The sequence below is a fragment of the Lygodium microphyllum genome, chromosome 6, assembly GCF_053477565.2.
Source record: "Lygodium microphyllum isolate KBCC chromosome 6, Lygodium_microphyllum_v1.1.10, whole genome shotgun sequence".
Taxonomy (NCBI): domain Eukaryota; kingdom Viridiplantae; phylum Streptophyta; class Polypodiopsida; order Schizaeales; family Lygodiaceae; genus Lygodium; species Lygodium microphyllum.
The window spans coordinates 134,412,316-134,423,038 of NC_141140.1; the positions used below are offsets into that span (position 1 = coordinate 134,412,316).

General features: G+C 40.9%; 1 pseudogene; it reads left to right on the forward strand.

Annotated features, from left to right (window-relative positions):
• Positions 1–1,701: 1,701 nt before the first annotated feature.
• Positions 1,702–4,124, forward strand: LOC148035162 (serine acetyltransferase 5-like; annotated as a pseudogene).
• The last annotated feature ends 6,599 nt before the right edge of the window (positions 4,125–10,723 follow it).

Here is a 10,723-nt window from a genome sequence, read left to right on the forward strand (position 1 = left end):
ACGCTTGTGTGTTTACAACAACAATATATCTCTTTAGGAACTTTAAAAAATCTCATGTATATAGCACTCCACTTGCACAATCATATTTAGCAAAGAAAATAAGAGAGATTGAAACTTTGTATATACATTAAATGGTTCGTTAATGTTTCACATATGCTAGCTAAAGACTATTTATAGATATAAAATCCACACCATGATACTAAATATGAAACAATGTGGTTATTAAATTTCAAAACTTGAGAAAGTCAACCGTGCAAATTGCTAACAAGACACATAAAGACATAGAATCTTGAAATAATTGCTCTTGAAGACATACATCCACATAACTAACTTAATCTTAAAGCACAATATACAAGCTGTATTCTATAGAGCATAGAGCTTTACAAAAAATATACAACTATCCTTGGTTTCATGAGTCATAGAGACTCCAAAAATTGATAGGTTGTTTTACAAAACACAAGGAGAGATTACAAGAGGTGGGTTGTTCAAAAAGTGTGAGCTAGAATAGGGCCAAGCTTCACAAGCGATCTTTGTGCCTTTGTAGGATCAATGCTGCACTGTGCTCTCAAAAAGTCATCGAGATATGCAAAGGACATTCGCATGGCCTTATCATCTAACAACATGTGATCCCTTGCCTTGAACTCTATTAAGTGCATGATGAATTCATCTGGGGTATCTCTTGGCTCCCTATGCAACCACAGACATTGGCCTAAGCACCAAAACTCAACAAGATAGACGATGAGCCAACCAATTGCGTATATATCTGACTCCTTTCTGTAAGAAAACTCGCACAATGGATCATAGATCTCAAGAGCAATCCATGCCCTTCGTTTCCTTTCCAACACTCCTTTCCGTCGGCACTCATCTACGATGTCCATGGGCTCATTTGGTCCCCTAGATGGGTAGTTGAGAGCTCATCTTTTCATACCAGAAATAAGCATGAGACCCTAATCTATGATGCCCACCTTGGGGGTGTTATCTCTGGTGAAATCCAACACCATGTTCTTGGCATGTAAGTCTGAATGGATGATACTAGCACTATGCACGGCCTTCATCCCATCCACTAATGCATGAATAATGTTTGGCATATTATTGATGATGCCCACGATCCTAGCCCTCTCCTCTGTAGTAGGCACCTTGTCAGGATAAGGTCTGAACCCCATTGATGGCTTGTGGAGGTGCTCGATGGTTCTCCTATATTTACATTTTTGAAAAGGGTCCCACATCAATATATCATCTATTGTACCACCATTGAAAAAGGGAAAAACCATAACCCAAAGGGGCTCATAAGTAAAGGCAATGCATCGTACAATGGATGCATTGACCTTTTCAATCCCACACTCCACTTGGAATTGTTGCAGCTTAACATTATTGAAGCCCTTGTACATTTTGGCACAATATGTTAAATCTAAAGGAAAATAAGTAATATTATCTATAGTAACTTGGACACACTGTCCAAAGGAACCTTCACCAATGACTCTACCTAGCTTGATGGCATCAAAGGGAATGCCAATCGTTGGTGCGCATTGGTGATTCCTCAATGTGCGCAACATAGTTCCTACCGCTAATGGATTCTCTCTCTGCCTTGCGGGACTAAAACTAGGACTTGCATTTATAGTGGTCTTTAGATGCTTTGGTAGAGAGGTTGTCCCGGACAAGTCCTTTGCTCGCTTTAAGAGTGCCACCTCTTCTCTCCACTTCATGTTCCAAAAGACTAACCTCTCCTTTGATGCAGACACTGGTGCTAACTCCTTAAGATCTTCAACCATCTTGGGTGCACTCCCAAGCAGTGTATGACAAAGATGCAAGTTCTTCTCGGGATCCTAAAGTGCATCAGTGACTAGGTGTGAAAGCCCTTGCTGCTGCAACATGGTCTGCATGGATGTACATGCTGAATTGCAAAAAGTGAGAAAGACAATTTCATTACTATTGACGAGTGATAGTTGTTGTTCTGTGCTGGATGATATAGCCTCTATCAAGCAAATGCATAGTGCTTTGGCAATGTTCAAGGTCATCTTCACAAATTGTAAACTCTCTACAATAAAGAAAAGAAGTGTATAAGCATAATGGCCAAGGCTTAAGCTACCAATTGTAAGTTAAGCTACATAACTTTAATATAAATGTATGACATATAATATTTGATTAAGAATACAATTGTATGATATCAATCTTAATTTATATTGGTGTTGCATATGAACTTCAAATGCATGATACCATCTAAACATTGAAAAGGTAACACAAATTACATCAAGTCATAACTTATAAAAAACATACAAATGCAAGAACATGATAGATTTTTAAAAAACTACACATAGATCAGGAAAATTTTTGGCCGAATAGACGACCTATATGCCCATCCCATTGAACAATAGCAAAAAATTAGTGTATCAGGACATTAAGAAACTGAATACACAATCAAATGCCCATCACTTATTTTATGTGTAGCTTGTCAAGAAACTATTTAGCCGAATTCACGACCAAGTCCCCATCTACACCCAGGGGGGGAAGGGAGGGTATCACAACCAAAGTGACACCTCTATGCCGAGTTCACGACACAAAGCCAAGTCAATTGTGACATACTTATCAAAAGACACTCACTTGCCGAGTTCATGACTAAGTGCCTATTTTACAAGCACCTTTTGGCCCTATGAACTCATCACAAGACAAACGTATCATGATGCACTCATCCCCCAAGATGCACTCATCCCCTGAGACCCTTGTACATAGTGATGATTATAATCATGTGTGTGTATCTATGTTATGCATTCAAGGAGGCAAGGGAGCATTAAGTGTTAATCATAGAAGTACATATACATAAATACATAAATCTATTAAGATAGAAGTACGTATACATAAATACATACATATATCTATTAAGATATTATTACATAAGCAATCTTTTAAATTATACACGTTACTCTGTACATTTGTCATAAAATTCTTTTTCACAATGCTCTTCTTATCCCCCCCTTTCTCTTAATCAAAGGGATTCTCATTACAATTTTGAAGCTTTTAAATCAATTTGTAGTCCTAGGGAGGGTCTAAGCAATAATATCTTATCCTATTTTCAATATTGCAGAAGTAAATCTCCATTCATGCTAATTCAACCAAAATAGGAGAGATGCATGCTGAATAGAAAGATCAAAACATCAGTACGAGAAAACCATCTATGTTGGAAAGCATTTCTCTGTGACATATAATGGACCAAGCATCTCAAAGTAGATGTCCTAATTATTCTTAAAATAACAACACAAAGTTGGATTGTTGAAACTGTGTATACCTCAAAGAAGATGAGGACGAGGAATATAAATTGTTGGCTTTGAGCACACCCTCATGAGAGAAAGAAAGAGAGTGTGCACACTTGATCAACTAGAACTACTCACCCTTGTGTAGGCTTGAGAGCCTTCTCCTTGTTCCACGTCACCAAGGTGTACCTACAAATTATACAAAGTAAGATAAAGATGATGGCTATGGCACAAGGCTACGTGAGGACATCGTGCTACCTTGGACTCTTTGATGGTTTGCAATTTATTTTATGAGACGCTGAAGCATGACATTGCATAGGAATGCTTGAGGGTAGACATGAAGGCCATCAAGGAGAGGGATCCAGCATGTGTCTCATATTTGCATTGTTTGTTGAATTTTAAAGGGTTTCAAGCATGCCAAGCACACAGAATTGCCCACAGGTTGTGGATAGAAGGGTGTGTTCTACTAGCATTGACATTACAAAGCAGGGTTGCAGACGTTTTTGCTACCGACATACATCCAGCTGCTCGCATAGGAAAATGTATTTTGTTAGATCATGCCATAGGGGTTGTTATTGGAGAGACAGCAATTGTGGGTGACAAAGTGGCTATTCTGCATCATGTAACCTTAGGTGGGACAGGTAAAATTGGTGGGGACAAGCATCCTAAGATAGGAAATGGGGTTTTGATAGGTGCCACTACAACCATTCTAGGCAATGTGAGGGTGATGTCAAGATGGGGGATGGGACCAAAATTGGAGCTGGTGCAATGGTACTCATGGAAGTGCGACCAAGGACTACTGTAATCGGTTGCCCACCAGCAAGGCTAGTAGGCCTGAAGCACCAGCCTACTCTCCTGAAGGAAATGCATTTTTTGTGATTTAAGTTGCTCAAAAATGCATTTTTCAACTAAATAAATATTTATCTTACAAGTTGATCATGGTGTACTACGGGCTGTGGATTATGTCGATTTTTGCTACATGGAGAGACAGCAGTTGTGGGTGACAATGTGGCTACGTTGGACAGCATCAACAGCAGGCAACATCAAACAACGTTGACGACATCATCGACATTAGGTAGGAAGACAGCATCGATGGACATCATCGACAGCAGGCAACATCGAACAACATCAACATTAGGTAGGAAGACAACATCGATGGACAACATCGACAGCAGGCAACATCGAACAACGTCGATAGCATCATCGACATCAAGTAGGAGGCAGCATCGGCTTGATGTGCTATCATGACTTCTTATCTCAAAAAAAGAAGGAACTGATAAACACATATGAACACTTTTTAATGTCCTCTCATGTGGCAAAAGGCTATCCTTGTCTTGCTGTAATATTGAAAAAACCTTTGTAAATAGTATTCTTCTATAATAATGAATGTACGACATCTCCATGTCTTTTTTATTGGTCTTGATACCAACATATGTTAGTACCTTACGTTCAAATTCATAACACCAATAGATATCATGCATTCCATGCCTGTAAACATCATCAAGTATTTCTCCAAACCCTGTAAATAAAATATGTTAGTTTACATTATTAGAGGCTATGAGAAACCCGCCCTTCGGGAGATAAGGAGAATCCAACGTGGATACAAGGTTCTCATTTGGAAAAGATCTTTTCATAGGGTGTTCGGGAAGCCATGCAAGACTTGGAGCTGAAAGGGATGGAAATATTTTAGGCGTGAGTGTGGGATGGCCCACCAGTAAGAAGGTGGACTGTTGCAGCTATGGAGACCCTACAAACAACTGCAGAGGGGTTTCTCATCAACTTGTTCGATGATACACAGCTAACGACCATTCATACAAAGTGTGTCACAATCACAAATAAAGACATAAACTTTATCGTTCGGTTTCAATACGACAAGGGGACTCTTCCATAGGTTATGTAAGCGTGATATGCATCAGGGACTACTCTACCTCTCACAGAGGGAGTACATTCATAAAGTCCTTGAGCATTTCTGCATGCAGGACGTAAAGCCTATTGGTTGTCCATTACCTTCTTATGTGAAGGTTTCACAAGCTGATTGTCCATAGACGGATGAGCAGAGGGCCGAGAGGGTCAAAATACCTTATGCGTCAGTCGTGGGCAGTTTGATATATCCCATAATAGCCACTCATCCAGATATTACCTTTGCAGTTGGTGTTGTGGCATGCTATATGGCTACACCTAGAAAAAAGCATTGGGATGCCGTAAAGGGCATCATGAGATACCTGAAGGGCATAGAAAATATGTGTATTTTCTATGGCAGCCAGAATATAGGAGTTGTGGGCTACACAGACTCCGATTATGCAGGACATGCATATAGTAGGAAGTCCACTTCCGGCTAAGTCTTACCTATGCTCGAGGTGATATTTCTTGGATGTCCAGGGTTCACAAGTGTACGGCTCTCTCTATCACTAAGGCCGAGTATGTTGCGGCCACTGAGGCTTGCAAGGAGGGCATATGGTTGGGTCATTTGGTTCATGACCTTGGGATTGATACTATATCGTATTCGCATTCTATAAGTGCTATTTAGCTAGCCAAGAATTTGGTCTTCCATGCGAAGATGAAACACATTGAGGTGAGGTATCACTTCATACGTGGGGTCATGGAGGACAAGTCTATTGACCTTGTCAAGATCTCCGCTGCTGAAAATCTTGCAGATCTAGTCACGAAAAGTCTCACTATTGAGCGCTTTGCCTTCCTCAAGAGATTGATGGGCGTTGGATGAGATGACGTTTTTCCTCATCCTGTTGTAATGTGTACATTGTATTGTCTTTTCTTTTTCTTTTTACTCCTCATTTGGGTAGATTCACCTTTAAGTGGGAGGTTGTTGGGGGTAAAGGCACCTCTGCCTAGCCGCCCGTGTATTACTACAGTGACAATACCCGCCACTGCACACTGCACATAGCGAGCGCCCATCACCGTCACTTTATTCTTTATTCTTCTAGTGACAGTTGAATCAAGGAAGGCTCGGTCACACATTGTGATTGTTGGAGCTCTCCTTTTTGTCTCTCTCTCTTCTTGCACTTGCTCTCCGCCATAACTCACTTCCAAGCAAGCTTCGATCCTTCCCTTCTCACCTTTCACCGCCTACCCGCTTCCCTTGACAGCTTTAGTTTTCTAATTAGGTATTATCACATTTATGTGTGACATTCAAAACCAACTTCCTTAATTAGGCCTTTTAGGGAATAGACATGAATTTACAATATAGACACAAAAACAGAGCAAACAGTCCTTTGACAAACAAGTTCCTTAACTTATCTTCTTAACTTATCTTCAAGTCAATCTTTGTCTCTTGCCCATACATGAGAAATTATGTATCCCTTCTGTCCAACAAAAGTATACAGTCCAAATCACATGGCACCATAATTTCCATCCAATATCTAGAATAGGATTTTCCAACACCTCCAGACGTTGGGCTCACGGTAGTCTCTACAACTCCTTTCCAGATACCGCAAGGGGTGTCTAGAGCTTCACTGACCCCAAGTGACCTAGGAGTGAGACACACTTTGCGTGGTTGGCCTTTTCACCACTCCACCTTCGGTCCGTGAATCGAGTAGTGCCCTCTTGGATTGAAATGCGGCATGACCTCGGAGATGATCCACCCGTGAAAAATATCCTTCCTTAATTAATCCAATTAAGAGTCAAGAACAATCAAGGCAATTGGCCTAATTTCATCTTCCAAGAAAAACATTCCTTTATTTCTCCATGGCAACTTGTCTTTACAAACCCCTACCCCATGAATTTTCCAACAATCACAAGAACTTGAATTAATCATCCAAATCACATCCCACAATCAGTTTAATGCAAAAGCATTTTGGGACATTATTCAATCGATCAAAAAAATAAAACAATGGTGTCCTCCAAACATTGCAGGAATAGTCTCGATAACCTTCCATTGCATGTTTGCTCTCCCTCTTGGGATCTAAGCGATTCCATGCAAAATTTACTTGACACCTTCTCTGTTTGGCTAGGACATATGTCAAAGTTTCAACATTGCTCAAGTCATGAGTTCTAATAATCCCTTACTTTGATTGATAACTGAAACTTCTTCCTAACGAGTACAAAAGCATCGGCCTTTCCTTTGACTTAGGGTTTCCTAGCTCTTGAGCTCCTCATTTTCCTTTAAGGCCTAGAGTTGTTTGTATCTATTCCAGTCGGGTTGCTCAATAGGATTGATAACAGTGTAGCTATCAGACGGATCTCAAGGTATCTCAGTTTTAGCCCTTATGATTGTCGTTTGTGTTAACTACACACAACATCAAGACTCCCAATCTATCAAATATAAACTGTTAACGAGAGCTTTGACAACAGGTCTAGAGTTGCGATACAATTTTTTTCCAGACAAAGTTGTTTGCCATGCAATCCTTCAGGCATGCAAGTTGCAACATATACCTTCAAAGTGAGGAAAACACATCAACCATTGCAAGGACATGCTTGAGGCCTTAAATGTTGTTTATGAATTCATCGCACGGTAACTAAATACGATTGACTTCTTTTGACACGTGCATTTGGAAAATTCAATCTTTTGAACACTTGCGACGCAATTTATCATTTTTAATGTCCTATTCACGTATGGCATAACATGGGGGCCTAATGCATCTCATGCGGGAATCAAAGTAAACATTTATCAATCTAGAAAATACATTACTTACGGATGGTACTGTGGCTGGATGGGAAGTGGTGTCCTTTCTCGGAGCTTTGTTGCTCATTGTGGGGTTTCCATCCATGCACGTCATTTTCCACTTGGGGCCCTCCTTGAACTTTGCGAGTCGCATAAGACTCCCGCACCTTGTGCTTGATTAGTGGGGTCAATTGGGGAGAGAGTTCAGTTTGCAAGTGGGGGGAAATCCCGCGAGATGGGTATAGGTTCGTGGCTAAGGTGGGGGAAAGAGATGCATGTAGCCACCCTCTTCAAAGGGGAAGGGAAAGAATCTCTCTCCCTCTCTCTCTCTCTTCTCTTTTCCTTTTTCCCTCTTCTTCTTCTTCTCCTTCTCTTCTTCTCTCCTCTTCTTTCCTCTTCTTCCCTCTTCTTCTTCTTCCCCTTCTCTTCTTCTCTCCTCTTCTTTCCTCTTCTTCCCTCTTCTTCTTCTTCCCCTTCTCTTCTTCTCTCCTCTCTCTCTCCCTCTTTGTTACTCTTCTTCTCCCTCTCTCTCCCTCTCTTCTTCTTCTTCTTCTCTTCTTCTTCTCTTCTCTCTCTTCCTCTCTCTTACTCTTCTTCTCTTCTCTCTCTCCCTCTCTCTTACTCTTCTTCTCCTCTTATTCTTCTCCTCTCTCTCTCTCCCTCTTCTCCTTATTCTTCTTCTCCCCTCTCAATCTCTTTCTTTTTTTAGTGTCAGTAGCAACAAAGGGGGGAATAGTGTGTCGATCCTTTTCAGCCTTGTCTACCCCTTACGATTGGGGGGGGGGGAGGGGGATTATAATTAGGGGGAAAAGAGATCGTGGGGAGGGAGTAGAGTGGTGGTAATCTCCCCCACCACCTAATTTACATGGCAATGGTCTGTGGACGTGGCATGGGGGGTGGCAGGCCACGTGGCCTCCCCTCCTCTCCATCATCATCATCTTTGTCTGCCACATTGTCACCTCCCTCGTTTTCCCCATCGGCTACCTCCCCTACATCATTGCTTCGTTCTTTCCCTTTCCCCATCATCTTCTTTCCTTTCCCCCTCGCCACTTGTCCTTAGTAAAAAGGTGGGTGGTTCCTATGCGGGTGGGAATCATTACATCCTCTCCCCCTTAGAAAACTCAAGATGTCCTCATCTCGAAAGGACTGGGGAAGGCAATCATTGATGGGACTTAAGGCCTGTGGGTTAGGACCCACCATGCGTCTGCTACGTTACTCTGATCACTCAAAAGCATGCGGTCTTTTTGAAAAAACATCTTATTGCATTAGATTTATTTGAGTTTGGATTACAAGAGAAGAGTTTATTATACTTACATCTCGTGGATATCTTCCACCAAGTGTTTCCTAAGTATATGGTATATTCAGGATAACTAGTGCTTGTACAATTTCATTCCTTGTAATTTCAAGTTCTCTTTGAGTCTTGTTGGAACAATTGGCATGGTTATGCCCAATGTTGTGGTGCTCGAAGCATCGGTTTTTAGGGTGCTTTGGACATTCCCTTTTGAAATGACCTAACTCCCTGCAATAGAAACAATGCGAAGCTTTATCACTTGGAGTCACAAGATTTCTCGTCACCTTTGGTAGGATTTTCTTCTCTTTGGGCCAAATTGTCCTTAGTAGGATCCTTTTAGCAGATCGAAGTGGTCCTTTAAGCAGAAACTTTGTTTCTAAATTGTCCTCTTTTTAGACCTAGACTGAGGTCCATATCAATCAGCTTTGCTTGCAGTATTAAAGAATACTCCCAAACTTCATCATTTTGGCAATACCCAATCTATATTAGTCGAGAAGAATACTTAAGGAAAATTCATTGCAAATTATAGCTGTCATCCTTGCTAAAGTATCTCTAATCATTTGCAAGTTCTAGGATCAAAAATAGATGCAAGTCATATTACTTGAGTTAACTATAGTTACAAGATCAACATTTATTCCCAATATGATTTGTATTACATATTGATAAAATCTCTAGAATTTCTAATCATCTTGGAAATGTGTAGTAGGCTTTAGGTCTTTGTCTTCATCTGATTCCTCCATATACCCAAAGACTGCACTTGTGTAGCCTCGTTTCCTTGGAGGTCCATTGTCTTCTGGACTTATGTCAGGGCAGTCTACTTGGACGTGTTGTAGCTCATTGCAATGGAAACATTGATGGTAAGCACATCTCCTATGGATGTGCCCTATCTCTCCGCACATGTGGCATCTCTTGCCTTGATCTCGGGAAACATCTTTGTCACAATTGTCCGATCCAAGTTCTTGTACAATTAGCTTTGCTCAAAGTAAGGCATCTTGCAAGTCCGTTGGACGCATTGCTTCTTGAGAGTGGTTCAAAGGGGTGTTTAGGCCATGGCAAAACTTGGATACTTGGTGCACAATATCCATAGGTGGTGCGTATTTTAGTAGGGTTATAAACTTTGAGTAGTAGGGTTCCAAGGGTAATTCCAACTGCTTTAACTTGAAGAATTCATTCGTCTTCAAAGTCTGGTAGGTTGGCAAAAGGTGTCGTCCGCGTATGACATCTTTCAACTAAGCCCAAGTAACAACGGCTTCAGAAACACCTTAATCTTTACACCATTGCTTCCAGCATATCCAAGCCTGGCCAATTAACATAAGTTTCGCTATCATTGCTTGATTGGTAGAGGCAGTTCCTGAAGCAGAGAAATAATTGTCCATTGACTCAATCCATATCTGCGCCTATGCTGCGACATCTATCCTTTCTCCATCAAACTCGAGTGCCTTAATTTGCTTGAGAATGAATTTCTTCTCTTGTATTTCGGCATTCGTAGGTGCAGAAGGTTCATGACAATCAAGCCATACCATTTAGGTTATTCTATTTAAGATATGTCTATGAACCATACAATAAACA